At 46.3% G+C, this 16913-nt stretch overlaps 1 protein-coding gene across 6 annotated transcripts in view; it reads right to left on the bottom strand.

Moving 5' to 3' along the window:
• LEF1 (lymphoid enhancer binding factor 1) overlaps positions 1–16913 on the bottom strand; it is a 70916-nt gene that overhangs the window by 30509 nt on the left and 23494 nt on the right. The gene's annotated exons all lie outside the window — the stretch shown is intronic.

Below are 16913 nucleotides of genomic sequence, written 5' to 3'. Positions count from 1 at the left end.
GGGTCACCCTTGGAAGCCTGATTTCATATATAGGCAGTTGTCAGTGGCCTCTCAAGAGGGTTAATTAGAGGGGAGACCTGCTGAGCACATGGGGACAGCTGGGAGGCCTCTGACTCTATCAAGGAGAACTCAAAGTGCTACAAACGCACACAAGGGTCCTGAAATGGATGCCATAAGGTGATGTCCTTGCTGGGCAAGATGCACACTTCTTACCAGCACTTACTAGAGTGCAGAGGCACAGGGTTAGGGACAGGATGCTGTCCAAAATTACCTCCTAAGATCAAGGTTGCAAGGCAACTGAACATCTCAATCCCAAAGAAATCCTGCATGCTTAACACTGCTTGAAACTCAAGTTGCTCTTTCCACAGTGGGACCAGCCATAGTGATTATGCCAGTGTGCAACAGGCACTACTCATTTGTGCCCTGCCACTCTACCCCAGCCCTCAGCATAAATAATTATGGAACAAACAGGTTAATAAACCCCCCCAAAATAACAAAGCTATCCTTCAGACAGACACACTGACAGCAAGGATAGCCTGTTGAACATAAGGAACTAAGAAAAAAAAATCATTTATGAGGCCAACAAAATTAATTTTCATTGAGCTCACTACTGAAATCCTAGCACAAAGCAAATGTTAGGACCCAGCTCCATGCACAAGTCCATGATTTTTCTGGACTTCTGGAAGCAGATGGGTTATTAAATGGACAACTCAATTCATTGTTAAGGCTGGTAGGAGTAGAGGAAAGGGAGCAAACAGGAACCAGTGCAGTACTTTCCGCTTTCCTTCTTTCCAGAGCACCACCTTAAGGAACTTGCATTAGCAGGCAGTATCTTCTTAATGTCTGACCTATCCCTCCAGTCATATAGCTCAGAATCTGGTGCCATGAATTTTTGCTAAATTATGCTATCCTTGCTCTCCTCTTAATTTTACGGTTTTCAACACAGATTTGCTTTCCTGTGGGAAAGAGATAAGAACCTGAGGATTTTAATTTAAGCTTCGGCCTTGTCTTATATTTTGCAAGATGGAGAGAGAAAGCAGTGCTAGTAGGTGTTTTAAAGCCAACAAGAATTAGGTCCATTTTTATGACCAAATAATAAAAGCAATATGAATTCTCAATAATATCTATGAGTTGAGTCGTAAAGGGGATAGCTCAGACAGCTATTCATCTTGCCCATCCGTATAAATTCCACAAAAAACAGATGCCAACAAATTTCAGATGATTTACAAATCAGGCCTCAGTCTCTAGCTATAAGACTCATGGGCCAACCCACCATTTAGCCATTACTTTATCAACAATAAACTGTATATTATGAATAAAGATAAGCAATAGATGTATTTAGGTCACACACACACAGAGCTGCTAATCAGCATTAATTTCTCAAAATTTAGTAATTAACATTTTGTATTGTACTGGATGTAATTGTCATGCACGCCCCTGGTATCAGGGTTCCTTGCTTTCAGAAATCACCCATTTATGCTTAGAACACGCCAATCCCTGTACCCCCTCGTTCTCCAGCATCCTGCAGATTTTATTTTATTTTCTAATTCTCGGCACCTTATCCCCTAAGCCCATGGCAGCGGCTTTCAACGGGCGAAGGAACTGTGAGAAGTCAGGAGAAAAGCAAACCGCTTGTCAGCGAGCTTAAAATTAACATATAAACGGGCACTATCTCCATTAAGAGCATTTGGGGGTCTGCAGAGCCAGAAATTGGGAGGGAAAAAAAAGTAACAATAAAAAATAGCAATAATGCAAACCTTCCCAGCTTGCCTGCCCCACACTGCTTTGGGAACACCCGGGGATCTCTGGCAGCTAAATCCTTCTGGTCACCCCAACATGACAACAGTTGGAGCTCACTGGGCACAGGCTGAGCCTCCCTCTGGTCCCACCAAGATGGCCACAGTGATCAACAGCAGGAGGACACACAGGGTGACACATGCACAATGAAACCAGGAGGAGAAAGGCCTGATGACACATTTTCCAAAAGCCCTATGGCTTTTGTGCCATGGCACCTGCCCTACAAGGCAAACCAGATGGGCTATCTGGGCCTTCGTCACAGAGAGGGTTCATAGCAAGAGGCCAAGACCTCACATGCAGACACCTGGATGCCCCTCTTGCCGTTTTCTCAACTCTCTTACCCCCAGCTGTGATGAGGGATTGACCCCAGGTCTCCCATGCAGTCCCACGGGCACTGACCTGCACCCTTTCCTGGGGACATCTGGACTGGGGGAATGGCCAAAGCCATTTCCACCACCTACTACTCACAGTAGGCATTACTGCTTTCTAGTAGTGAACCACGACCAAATTCTACTTCACAATGAGTTACAAAACTGTGCTGATGAGACTGCTTCTACCGCTTCCCGGTCTTTACCCACTGGCTTCCTCCTCCCACAAACATGGCGTTCTTACTACATTTGTCTCCCCAAATCCTCCAAAGACAATACATACAGCTGCGCAAACACTTGAGAGACTGACAGAGACCCGATCTTGGTCAACATGACCTCCATACAGGGGGAACTCCATTCCCCATGGCTTGCTGAGCACCTGCCGACCAAGCCCACAGCCAGCTCTCCCTGGGCCACTGGTGACACTTATATCTAATACAGGCATGCTCCACAGAGTGTCTTTTCTCCTCAGCACAGCCTGAAAATCTGCAAAACTCGAGCAGTCCACACGCCTTCAACCAGACAATGACATTGTCCTAGGTGAGGTTCTTTGGTATTTCAGTATTCTGGTATTTCAGAAATTATACTTCATCCACCCACAAAATGTAGCATTTTGGTGCAAGTAGGTACCCAAGCAGCTTCTAAAACCACAATAAAGCAAATGAGGATGAAATTTCCATTCTCATTTCCAAGACAATTTGGGGAAGCCGAATGTTTGTTGAATCTGTCCCTAGCTCTGATGCAGCATAAATGGTGTGTTATCGCACCAGTGAAGTTCCATTCTCTGTGCCTAAGACTCTTCACACAGCCTGGAAAGTGAAGGAAAAGGGACATACAGCATAGCTTATGGTATGCAACTTGGAAAAAGTAAATTACTAAAAATGAGGATCTGTTGTTTACAACCTGAAGACTTCCTGTTATATTTTAGGACACCTTATCATGCAGGTGTTACAAACACCAAAGGCTCATGGCAAAGGGATAGCCTATTCCTGTTGGCCTGGGGACTCACAGCTGTGCCCCACAGCACTCAGCTCAAAGAGACACTCCTGAGAGACTCAACCTTGGTGGTCTCCTTCTCAGAGACCACACGGCCACCAGGGCTCCAGTCCCAGAACACAGTCTTGCAGCACAGATCATGCCAGCATCCTTTGGGAACAGGCCTCTGTGCAGCCTTCCCTGGGGCACTTTTCCTCATCAGCTTGGCCATCCCAGCTGGTATCTTTTATTTCTCCCAAGCATGTGCTCTCAGGCTGAACTGAGGCAGTGCAGGCAGGGGACAGACACCTGAAGGACACCAACAGGACTAGGAGAGATAAGTCTACTGGAAAAAGCAGGAGCCAAATTATTTGGCCAGTTAGGGCTAAGATGAAACTGCTATTCAGTTTTATGACTGACCTGAAAAGACAAAATCCCAATCCCCAGTACAATGCTGGTGGGCAAAGGGTAGGAGCTTGCAGGAAAGAGGACCCTGACACAGCAGTTGGCATTATCCCAGCAGGAGCTTTGCTATGCACCAGGCACCTGTTTAAATCTATTGCTGGGTTAAAGTAACTCAGGAACAGGTCAGTACAACAGCAAACACTTTCCTTGCAAACAATCACAGTCTGCAAGTGGTAAAGCTTGAACTTACTCAGGCATTTTGTCCAGGGCAAGGAGTGAGAAATCCCCTGGCTGCGACACTGGCACAGCTGCTGCCACATGGCAGGGTGACCCCTGCAAGTGCCCTGCACTGGCAGTGCCGCACCTGCACTTGCAGAGCCACTCATCATTTCAGACGTGTGCCTGCCCTCTCATCCGAGGAGCACACTGTGAGACAGTTCAGATTAATCTCCAGTGAGTTTGTGGTGAAATGCTGTGGCACAAATTCAGTCTGAATCCAGTAAGTTTTCCCTTGTTTTTGAAATGGTTCTTAAGAAAAGCCAGAGTCCAGAAAAACCAAACCTCAAGCCCTTCCCAAACAACCAGCTAATGCTTCAGTGAAGGCCCACACCTGTAAGGTATCTTATATGCAACAAGTGTGCAAAAACTATAAAAAGCCTGAGACAGCCACGGCAAAAATGCCTGTAGGTCAGCGCTGGGCGAGGCAGGCAGCTGGGAGCTCCTGCTGGAGCTGGGGCCACCATTTGTTCCAGCTGCTGCACAGAGAAAGATATTAAATTAATGACCCTTCAAAGGACACGCATCTACAAAGGAGGTTGCAGGCAGGGAGGGAGCTTTGCAGAGAACCATGAGGCATACAAGCCTCTGCACACAAGACCTGAACGTCCCTTGTCAACATCCAAAAAGGTCCTGGGTTCGTTTTTGTTTTCCCTCTTTTCTTTAAACACAAAGTCACTTCTAAAAAGCCAAAATAAAAAAAAGGTCCCAGCCTGTCCACTCTTCCTCTCCTGTCAGCAAGTTATGCATTGGTTACAGATACTAGCAGATGGTCTTCTCAATTAAGACTAAAATAAGTCAACTAAAAAATAAGCAAACCCCCCCCAACCCCCCAAAAATCCACCAAACTCCCCCCACAAAAAACAAACAAAAAAACCCCCCACCAAAACCCCAACACCTTAAAGATGAATAAATGCATGCATTCTCTTTCTTTCCTGAAAGAGGGGGTCATTTGAAGAAACAGCTTCAACTTTTTGACAGCAAGCATTAAATTTTCAGGGAAAATACAACAGATAGCTCCTCAAAAAACACCCCATCACCAAAACATCTCCAAACTATTCTAATACTATAGCAGTACCTCAAAATAAAAAGGACTAAATGGTCCTGTAATTGTGGGAGAATTTGAGGCTACCTTGATCTGAAGAGACAAGAAAAGTTTATCTCTTTTTTAGCCTATTCTCATTTCTGGTGGCCTGAAATCATCCTTAGGCTAAAGGTTTTAGCAAACCCAGAAGACGGCAGCTTCAGCTGTCCTCTCAAAATACCAACAGCATTTTAATGGCTAAACTAACTCTGAATTTATACCTTTGCTGATCAGCTGTTGCAATATAAATGCAAGATCAAGAAAAATGTTATTTTGGAGCAATGTCAAAACCAGGCCCACGTCTGGATTCATCATGGACAGGTTTCAGCAAAGGGGTACCAGTGGTGGAAAAGGAGGAGGTAACAGTAGCTTGTTATGGCCAAAATAGTTACCAGTAGAGGAAACAAGCTACCATTTTTAGAGGAAAGAGTTTTATGTCCAAAGCCAGCTTTTTCGATGCTCTTGACTGCAGAGATTTTATGCTTAATTTTCAAAACCTTCTCCAATCCTTGGACAGTGCGGTTGGGAAAATGCCAGAGTGGGTATAGTGGGGGTGGCTTGCAGCATTACTTTTAGCCTCACCTGAAGCTAAAAGGAACAGGGATAGGAAAGCACACCCATAGGAACGCACTGCTCACAGGAAACAGGGGCTTAGGAATACTGTGATTTATGAAAGACAAATAAAAAAGGTGCAGTCTTTTAACCCTTCTTCACAACTGGGCAGCAGGAGGCCATTTATTTCACTGACCTTTCATCCTGACCAACAGCAGGGGGCACACCCCAGGGACTCACCATTTTAAGGGGGTGAAGTGAAATGCTGCATTGCTGCTGATGTGAAACTTTACAGCTTCACAACTGCTAACACTTACTCAGATCAAAACTAAAATCAAAACTGCACATTTCAGGGGGCAAACTGATGACTTGGCAAGGTCAGGAAAAATCCTCCTGGTGTCCCTTTTCCTAATGTACTGTATTCAACTCTTCACCATGGAACTAAGTAGCACTTAGTGCCAGGAGTCAGGAAAGGGCAGAACAAGAAAGGTGCTCTAAGTCAGTTATTGAAAGTTTCCCCATCTCCCAAGGACATATTGCATCATGAAACCAGAGCCAGAGCATGACAGGAGCCCTCAGAAGTTAGAGAGAAGAAGCTGCCAGGTCATCAGCAGCAGGTAAAGGAGGCAGTCAGGATTCTTGCTAGAGCTTCCCATGGTTATTTGGGAGCAGGAAAAGTTTGTGACCTTTTTCCAGTTGCTCACACCACTTTCCTTTTAGGGAACCCCAGCAGCAAGTGGCTGTGCTTGCAATGCATAGGAAAGGAACTTCATAGCCAACAGGACCATGCCACAGTCCACAGGCACAAAGATCAGCACCTGAAGCAAAGAGGGCGTCATGGCTGAAAGGGCAGGCAGCATACAAGGACAGGCAAGAGGAATTGGAAAAAACTGCTCTGCCTGAAGCCCGAAGGGTTGGTATGCAATAAAAATTTCCGTGCAACAGCCGGGGGAGCACTGCAAAGGAAAGTGCAAATGTGATTTGACAAAGCCTAGAATAAGTATCTATCTAGATGGATTACAATCAGTCACTAAATTCAGGTTAATTGCAACATTGGTGAGAAACCACCACTATTGGCTTGTCTACATTCTTGTCTTTTTCCTACTTTTTCATCCCTCCCTCCCCTTCAATCTTGGAAATTAATATAGCGCAACTGTGATTTTTTTCCTGAAAAGTTGTAATAAGCATTTGAATTCCCTCAAGACAGCTTTAAAAACACGGGTGTTGAATATCTGACAGAAACATGCTTTATTTCAAGTGTTCATTAAGCACTGCCATTAAGTAAATGATTAAAGCACACCCAGTATTAAAATAGCTTGATTAGAAATCCCCTGCTATCTCCATTTTCTTCTCTCCCATGACTTCCTAATTTGTTTGTTCTTTCCTGCTCAGGAAGGCTGTCAGGAGACCTAGAGTGCTGGCGAACCATGTGGGGAGCCAGGCAGGTCTTGTAAGGCTCTGATCAGGGGAGGAAAGCCCACTTCAATTTCTGCACTGAGAGTTCACATATACACAGATTACACCTAGTTTTACACAGCCCATTGGTTTTGGAAATATCACTGATAGAGCATTTAATTAGCAGAAAAGCCACAGGCTCACAGAAAAGTCTTTCCCTGTTGCAATGTCTTAATTCACTCTCTAAACTCAGCAATAGATTCTCTTAGATGGACATCAGCTGCCAGCAAACACTCCACAATTTGACAGTCAGTGCTTGTTTTAAGCTCTGATTTCTGCAAGAAGAGCCTTTACGTCAGGAAAAAGATGAGTTGTTCAGGATGGTCGAAGTTAAAGATGAGCCCTACACCAAACAAGCAGGAACCTGCATCATCAAATCACACACTCAACCCCAGAAGTCTCTTGGCACCCCCAAAAACCTGGTCAATGGGACTGCTGCCACTACAAATGCTCTGAATGGTGACACACGCCATGGGCCTTCACCCTGCACGGTATCCCTTCTTTTGCCTAGTGCATCCTTGTCACTTACAGGCAATCCCATCAGTTGGAAAGGTGTTTTCCCTCATTGTTTCCTGATCTGTCCAGAACACTTTCCATTACTTATTGGCTGAAGAGAACAGAGGCCCAGCAATATTTTAACAAGGCCAAGCTTGAGCCCCTGGGTTGTGGAGTTCTAGCTTATTGCTTTGCTTGGACAATTGTCCTAAGCCACCAGAGGAAGCCCTCTGGACATCAGAGGAGCCAGTGCCCAGAGCCCAGCAGCTTTCCAGGGGGGAACAGTGGAATGTGACCAGGGAGCCCAAGGGGTTCTGGGTGGGAGAATGGGGGCTGGAGACCATCCTGGTGTCACCTCTTGTGCCATCTTCAGCTCTTCCTTGGTGACAAAGCTGCTCTGGCTTCTGTCACCAGAGCTGTCTGCTGAGTTAAGACAAAGACATGAGCTTGTTTTTCTTGCCTGGAGGTTATCAGGATCCCTGCTCACAACAACTTTGTCATTTTCTCGGGCATACTCAGACCCACAAGCTCACGTGCTTCTCCCACAGGCAGAGGGATGTGCTTCAGGATTCAAACCTTGGAAATGGCTCAGGCAAGTAAAACTCCATCTACCACATAAGCACAAGTGCTGTGTGAAAGCAGGTTGTCCAACAACAACCTCTGAAGCCCAGCATTTCTGTTCTGGCAGACAACATGCGTCACAGGATGGGATGACTTTTCCTTATCGGCCTCCTCAAGTCCCACAGGATACAGACCCAGGCTCCTGGGGGGAACCAAGAAAAAAAAAATCCATCCTGCACCCTGGTGACAGGAAGATGCCTTTCAGCACTGCACACACAGTGGATCAAAAGTGCTTGAAATAGGACCTCCCTTAAATGTATTTATATTAAGTCTATGTTACAGCCTATCCAACACCGTACGTCATAACAAAGACTGTCAGAGGCCCAGAAAAGTGAGAAATGGGTCAACTTCTCTCTGAGCTGCGGTTTTCAAGGTGCACTGAACAGAGAGAGATGTTCTTGATTAAGAGAATGCAAGAGTACAACACATACTGAGAAAACATCTTAGCTGTGTCCTACAGAAGGTAAGTACAAGGGCTCGACACCCGTCTGAGTACCTGGCACACCTTTACATGTTCAAAACCTCTGTCTACCATGGCTAAGTCAGCAACTTAGAGGCTGCCCAGGCAGCATCCTCTTACTTCAAGCAAAGTAGAGATCACACTGGGCTGTTCAAGCTACCCAATATGACTGATGTTTTTGGAAGTACTCTTGCTTCATCTGCCCTCTTAAAAACAGGGGACAAAAGAAAAAATACAGGAATGGATATGATGATGGAGGAGTGATGAGTTTGATGGGATCAGTGACTCTTCTCAGCTAGCCTTTGCTCCTAGCAAGCCCTCTTCCCCACCACACTGATGCTGCTTGAAGACTCCTGAAGGGAAACCAGTGCTGAAGGCAACCCCCCCTCTGGCTCCAAAGTGGCAGGAAGGGCTGGCCTGATTTGCCATGGAGTGAGGAGACCCTGCTGCTGGGATTTTAGCTCCTTCAGGGGCGTTTCCTGGCAGCAGTGGAACTGACCTGAGCCAAACATGAAGTGCAGTGCTGACCGCTGGGAATGCATGCATGGCACTACGGATGGCGGAGCAGGCAGGGCCGGGTGGGATGGATGCAGGAGGTGCTCAGCACATGCCCTCAGAGGGAGCATTTTCTCCAATTCGAGGCTCTCAGGCGTCACTGACCCTGCGTACGCACTGTGAAAAGTTTTCAAGTAACTTCCTTGAGTCCGGCTAAACCGTATTAACAGATTTATCCAATAACATGCAAATTTGGGTTTTAATGAAAAGTCTTAAGTCCCAGCTCTAAGTGATTTGGACTTTTCTGCTAATGGCATCGGCTAATGACCAAAGATTTAATGCATCAAGTCTTAGCATACATCAGTGCAAACAATATAACCATTTAGTGGAGGCAAAAAGTCATCTCATTAGACATCCATCATTGGATGTGGGCAAGATGGTCCACCGGCTTAAAATAAAATATTCATTTTTAAACTTAAAAAAAAAAAAATCCCTAAAAATGTACAAATGATTAGGCCAAAAGTAGCAGTCTGCTAAAGCTTCACTGGGATTGAAAATGCAAACTGCAACGTTTATCTGGAGGAAAAACGCATTTGCAAGTACTTAATTTCAGCAGCACTGTTCCACAGAAGACAAAACCAATTTCAACAGGAATTAAAGAAATACGGGCCTCCAGAAACAGGATGTCTCTTAGACAGGTTATTTGAACCATCAGTAGAAGGTCACAACAGGAATTATTTCTCTACCACATTGTGCAAGATGATTTCAGTACCAACAAAAGTGCTGAAAAGCTACTAACTTAATTTTATAGATCATTCCCATGAGGGTTTGTCACACCAATGAGACACAAAAACATGCCCTAAAATTACATTTTTATGGAGCTAAAAATACTAAAATCACAGCATACAGCTAAGGACAAGCAATGAATGACTCGCACAAGGCACTGGCTCAAAGAAACAGGGCTGGAAACACTTTTTTTTGGCCAAAACCATTGATACCGAATGTTTCATTTGGACTCTTGAAATAAGGAGGAGCAATAAACCTACCACATGACACAGCTGGATGCTGAGCTACTGACACAAAATCTAAATGCCCATTATTTTTAGTCTTGTTTGCCAAATGGCATCAGAAGACACAAAAAAATCCCAGACTAATGTCTCCCTGCCTTGGGCTGACAGTGGGAGATGACTCAGGTAAGAGGGGAACTGTGACTATAATGGATCTGTGCAAGCTGCATGTTTGCAGGAGGAGTGGAAAAAGGATGTCCAGATAAGACAGAGCACCCCACTTTTTTGCCTGCATGCTGTCTCTCCCAAAGCAGCTTAGGAAACATTTTTTTTTCCATTCTGCCAAAAGCAGATATGGCAACCTCATGGCAAGCCCCGCCTCCAGACACAGAGGGAAACCAACAAAGGAGCCCTGGAGGGATGCTCCTACATCAACTTTGGAGTTAGATCATCCTCTAAGAGCTGCCTATCCCCACTGAAACACACACTTGTGACCCAGGGAGTCCTCAGGACCCGAAGTGATGCTGTATCAGGGGAGATTTAGATTGGATATCAGGAAAAGGTTTTTCAGCCAGAGGGTGGTTGGGCACTGGAACAGGCTCCTCAGGGAGGCGGTCACAGCACCAGCCTGACAAGACTTGAAGAAGCATTTGGACACAAATTTGGGTGCATGGTGTGACTCTTGGGGTGCCCTATGCAGGGCCAGGACTTGGGCTTCAATGATCCTTGTAGATCCCTTCCAAGTGAGGATATTCTCTGATTCGAAGAAAATGCATCTTTCCCTGTGTATGGCATTGAGTCTCCTCCAACTCTTCACTAGCCCTTTTCACCACCCATCCTTGCCTCTGCTTCATCATCCTGTACTCACCCCTGGGAAGCTTCCTGGGCCTCCTGGCCCTGCTTGGCTCATTTAACTGCACAGCACCCTCAGGCTCCCCAAAACCAGGCATTTCCTTCAGCTTTCAGGCCTTACCCAAGCAGGTGCATCACTGTCCTGAAGAGCTCCAGTGACTGGGATGGCAGCACATGAGATGGGGGAGACAGGAAGAAGCATGGGGCTACCTACTCCCTCTTCCCACCCCACTCAATGTGGTCTGTTACCACTAAGCTCCTTCACCCACTTGGCCACAGGACATAAAATAAGGTTGCTGGTATGCACAAGACACGTGATGCCTTTTAAATCCTGCACAGAATATTTCTGCCTGCTGTTTGAATTTTTTTTTAAATTCAAGAGCTGCCCTTTAAAATTCAAAAATCGCTCTTAAAAACAAAAAAATACACCCAGCCCACAAACTAAGCTTTGTGCAGCAGGCACCTACATCCTCATAAAAGCCCTGGGCTGTGCTTTATAACATTGTAGAAGTCTAAACATCGTAAAAAACAGCCTAAATTGCCAGATTGCCCAAGCCTCCAGTAAATCACCCTTCCAGATGGGCTTAGAGCTGCACCTAGAGCCCCACTAGCAGTAACCCTACAATTATATTTCAATCCTACTAAACTCAAACAACATTATATGACAGTTGTGCTCAACTGCATTAAAAAGGCACTTCCAAAGTTTACCATGTCATTACCAACAGTTTGATTTTTCATTCAATTAGTCTTCCACTGTGCAATTAACTTCCTCCTCAAAGCAAGGCAGAGGCCGGGATGGACAATTTCTTATCATAACTACATCCCTCCTCAGTACTTTTCACTGCAATAAAGGCGGTGCTTGGGAGAAACACAGTGCAAACACCACCGAACAATTTATCAGGCAAAAAAATAGCTCATGCCAGGAGAACTTAGCCCCTCACCCCCCTCCACTGCTGACAGGGCAAATGGTCAAGAGTGCCAGAGATGCCCCAATGCAACTTTAATCCTCCTCTTTTTTGGCATGGACATGCAAGGGATCTACATGAGACCTGCCCGTCCCACACCGCCTGCTGTGAGGCAGCAAACCCTGGAACTGCTGCAGTGTCCAGTCTGACCTGGCACTGGTGCTGGCAAAACTCTGCCAGCAATGCTCCCACCCAGCAACTCCTCCAGCTGCCACCCCCAGCCAGCAACATGGACAAGGTTGGCAACTGCATACTGGAGACAATTTTTTACTTGGGTTTTTTTTCCCCCTCCTCCTTCCTGCTCTCTCTGGCTTTCCCCTGCTCCTACCAGAACCAGCAGACTCCTTCCCCACTGCCATCATTTCAGAGGCAAGGACCAGACCCTCACCTCTCCCGTGCAGAGGGAGCAGACTTTTAGCTGGATGATCTGAGGATCATCCGGCAGTTGGGTGGGAGACACAGGCACTCCTGCTGCACACAGACATTTTGAGTTTGCTCGAGAGGCCACACGTCCACAGCCAGCCACACAGTTTGCCATAGTTATTTGCAGATGAGGCAAATTTTTACTGCCCCTTTTTTCAAGAAGCAGGCTGGGAGACAGATTAAAGAACATTCATTTCAGCCTTTTAATCAAGGAATCAAGTGCTCTGTTCTATAAAAATTAATTTTCCTCTTTATGGCAGAATGTACCCTTTCTGATGGAGTGAAATCATTGTCCCTCTTACTTTTGTCCTACACCTATAATAAGGATACCTTAACCTCATCGGAAACTGAAAACTACCCCAGATTTCAGGCAGTTAACATAATTCCACCATATCACAGCCAAGACACTATTCACACCACAAAACAGGCAGAGTTCCCCTTGCCTTTCTCAGAGTTTCAGCACCCATGCCTGAAGACAAAGATGGCAAATACCCTATGCCAACCAACCATGATAAGGACAGCCAGCCTCCAGACTGCCAGAGACAGGACCGTGAGCCATGGGGTGAATCCTTGTCACCCCTACTCAAGGGATGCACTCCCCCCATGCTACTGAACTAGCACAGATGCAAAAATAAGGCACCTTGTGTGTGGAAGCAGAGACAGGATTTGCCCATCTCAAACACCCCTTCCTTCCGCTCGCCCTCCCAAACCTCTCTGTCCACGCACAAGCTGCTTGTGGGGGACAGCCAGCTCAAAGTGAGTAATTGAATGCCAGTCTATCAAATCAGCGAGAAAACGATAACCTCTCACTGGAATCATTGCAGATGATTTCTCATCTGCCCAGGGTTTTGGCACTCACAGGTTTAATCAGTTGCACAGAACTAGGAGCTGGGAACATGAGGAGAGCAGCCCCACGGTGTAGCACAGACAGAGCACAGCTTTTATCAGCTTTAACTCTCTTGCGCTAAGTCAGAGGAAGGAAATGCTGCCTCCCCCACAACATTATTTTTTTAAAAAACAACTACCTTTCCTCTTCAGAAGGCCCTGGCCAGGTGTTACATGCTCTCAACATCAAGCTAAAGGCCAGGCTGGCTAATCTGTAGGTTCACTCGTTAACTAGATAAAGGATTTCAGCTCGGTGGGGCTGTGGAAGCTGTGGGCTGGAGGAGCTGCTGGCAGCTGAGTGTCACTCCTGGAGGAATGCCTGACCTTTCCCGGGGCTTTGATCATGCTGCCTTGCAGCGTGAGATAACCAGACTTTTGCAGAATCCGGAGGTAATAAAAAAAGCAGCTTTGGGGCCTCGTGTTTTTGCAGGGAAATACTTACCTGTGTTCCCAGCACGCTGCCCAGTCCCCAACATCGTCCTCCCCAGGTTTCAGTCACTTTACATCCAAACCCGTTGCTGTCAGCTAAGGGAATCACATGAAGCCGTCAGATGAGTTTTTAGCTCTTGTTTAATTTCTCTTAATTGAAGAGGGTACTTGTGCACTCCTCTTAGGGAGGATACAGAGACTCAAAAAAGAGCAGAGCAACAGAAGTAAGGTCCCCAATTAGCATGTGATTAAGCTGTAAGTAGGATAATAGGAGGAGAAATTTTGTATCTTATACAAACAAGATAGCAAAAGAGATAGATAAAAGCATGGAAGGGGAAGCTCCCCTCTAAACACTCAAGCCATACAGAAAGGAGTGGATTTCCTCAGGGCTTTTTCTTTGCCTGTGATTCTTTTAAAGGTGGGTGTCTCTCAGAATAGTCCACAATGGGCAATTTAAACATGCCAGTGTAGTACCAGGTTAGTACAGCACAAAATACTTGGAGCCCTGGGCTGAATGTGCTGAACCTGTAAGTGATAATTAGATCAGTCTTGAATATTTCCTTTAATGAGTCTACACAAGCACCTCATCCACCTAGTCTGCTTTTGGTTACTGACCTAGAGAAGTTTGTATGATCTTCTCAGACTGGAGTTGTTATTTGTTTTGTTCTGTTTGGGACACTGCAGCACAGTCTCTGAAGCTGGAGCCACAATTCCTTGATGCTCTCTGCAGGCTGTATATGAGACATAGGGCTTGCTCTGCAGCACTCCTCAGCTGCAAGCAGGCTGATGCCAAACCGAACAGACCTGGATAAGTTAGCCCTCTGGGGGGCAAAAAAAGTTGTACTCAGCTACACCGTCTTCCTCACAGGGTTAACTATGTAGATTTCAGATACAAATTTTACTTTAGGGCAGGCTTTATGGTATTAAGAGTCTCTTTTTCAGCCTTCTGAAATTTCATATGTATACATGCTAGAGCTCTCTCATCTCTCTTAATTGGGTTTTGTGGAATTTCAAGGCCCGGGGGCCAAGAGGGGAGGGCTGCCGATTAAAGCACGCCATGCAGAAGTGGATGCAGAAGAGTTGTGCAGTAACAGGAGGGAAACAATTCCTCTGAGCTACCTGCCTCCACGTGCAAACCATGTCTGCCACTCGGGAGAAACCCCGTCTTCTGTCCTGGTCCTCCTGAGGGTGCAAGGACGGCTCTTGCCCTCTGCAATGGGCACTGCAGGCAAGATGTTCAGCCCTGCTTCTCCAGATGAGCAAATCGATTTCAGAGGTTTAGAGGTAGCTACGTTTGTTTATTTCAATGGAAATAAACCAGTGTGCCTGTGTCTTCACTGCAGACCCGAATGAGCCTTCTTCTCACAGTCCTAACCATGACTTAAGACACTTCCGGACTATTAAAGAGGAATTAAAGGGTATTTAATCTCCCTTTATCCCTTTTCATAACCCAGTACATACATGTGTGTCAGAATTCGTTAGGCTGCGATGTCTGAATCGATGAGATGACATGTGTCTGTGTTCCCACAAAGAGAGCACAGAAAACACCCATTTCTGCATTTGGCCAAACTGTATCTCTCCACACACAAGGATTCAGTCCAGGAGCCTGCTTGCTGCAGCTAAATACAGATATTCACACACCCATTATAAATGCAATCTAGTTTCATTTTTAACCCACAGGAGGGTGTGGAGGGAGAAAACATCAAAGCATGGACACAGGCTACCCTGGCATTCTGGGTGTGCAATTTTATCTTCCCCTCATTTCCCTCCTCTCCAAACCAGCTGCTACAACTATCATGATGCTTGCCCTCCGGCCAGTAGGCTGGAAAACTGGCTTCCAAGGCAGTCATTAATCTCTCCCCATTGCCCAGCTGGCACAGGATTTTGCTTAGATCAGAGAAGAGCCAGCTCCGTGTCCTCTGAAGCACCAGTGGCAGCTCCCACAGCCGCACACCCGCCGGCCTCGCTGCCTGCTCCGGCACAGCCTGGCACTGCTCACCCTGCCGCAGCAGAAGGGTCACCACGCATGCAATGGGGAGGGTAAAACTCAAGCACGGGTGCTGTAGAGCACTGAAAGAGGAACTCTGAATTATATAACCCCCTCCTGTCATCAGTGACGGTGAAAAGAAGCGCTGTGCATCTTCGGGGGAAGATGTCTTGGCTCAGAGCTAAGTTTAGAGGCTGACATCTTGCATAGCAATAGCAGCAGAGAGTAGCCCCTACATATGCAAGTTATGCAAGTGAAATGAAGATGCACATAAACCTCTAGCAGCGGAGCACAGCTCAGCAATGCTGCGTTCATTGGGGTTCAACCCCTCTGAGGTAACAGGGCTGGAAATACACAGAGGTGCACAGTATGCTGAGCACCAGCAAGGGCTGCTCCAGCACAGCCAAGCTGAAAGAGAATAAAACAGGCTCACAGAGTACAGCGTGCACCACTGCAAGTTCGTTAGGGAAAAAAACTAACAAGAAGTGTGTTTGATGTGATTATAGCCTGAAACACAGCCATTGTATCGTCCCCCACCATGCAGTGCCCTGTCCCAGCAACTTCTGAGGCAATGTTTGACCATCTACTTGGAGTCAAAAATAGTTCTTACAGAGAATACTTTTTCCTGTGTTGATGGGATGACTCATACCAAACTTGTCATATCCTCTCAGTAATACCACTCATTTGCCATTTTTAGAGGTGAAGAATGGGGCCCACCAAGACCTCATGAATACACACCTAAACCTGCATTTGATCTGTCAGTAGTATTGTAGGTTTCCTCAAGAAGAAGAAACATGCAGGCAAGTTTTTGATCTTCCTTAAAGCACCGCTTATCTCAGCTTTTGTTTGTTTTCTGTTTTTCAGGTGTGGGGTAGTGTCTGATGTGAAAGCCACCCACTGTAAGCTATCTAGGCAACAAAACCATTACTTGAACAAAAACAGCAGCACCTTTCTCTCCCCTGGGCACAGGCCACATGCAGGACAGTGCTGACAGCATGTACAGCTACAAGCACACTTTGCAGATCACAAACTCGGAGGTGACAATCATGGGTCTCCACTCATGTATCTTCCAGCCACTTATTAGGGAACCACCGAGTCCTTGTGGATGGCTCCAAGAACAGGCAGCCTTTCTCTAACAGCTGTGGAGCAGAGAGGGGTAGTCCCCCAAGGCTGCTTGTGGGTTCAAACTCCAGCTTGGCCCAAGAAAAGCTGTCACCTGCAGTGCAACAAGACAAGTGGACACTTACAGCAACACTGCTTGCAACAAGCCTGAACCACAGCAAGCTGAGCCTTCTCCCACTGCCCAGGCCTTCCTCTTCTCACACCCTCCTCACCATCTAGAGGCAGTGCCAGTCCACAGCTAGACATAGGACAGGGTGCAA

The sequence above is a fragment of the Prinia subflava genome, chromosome Z (assembly GCF_021018805.1).
Source record: "Prinia subflava isolate CZ2003 ecotype Zambia chromosome Z, Cam_Psub_1.2, whole genome shotgun sequence".
In the NCBI taxonomy this organism is placed as follows: Eukaryota; Metazoa; Chordata; class Aves; order Passeriformes; family Cisticolidae; genus Prinia; species Prinia subflava.
This window is presented reverse-complemented; position numbering and strand designations above follow the sequence as displayed.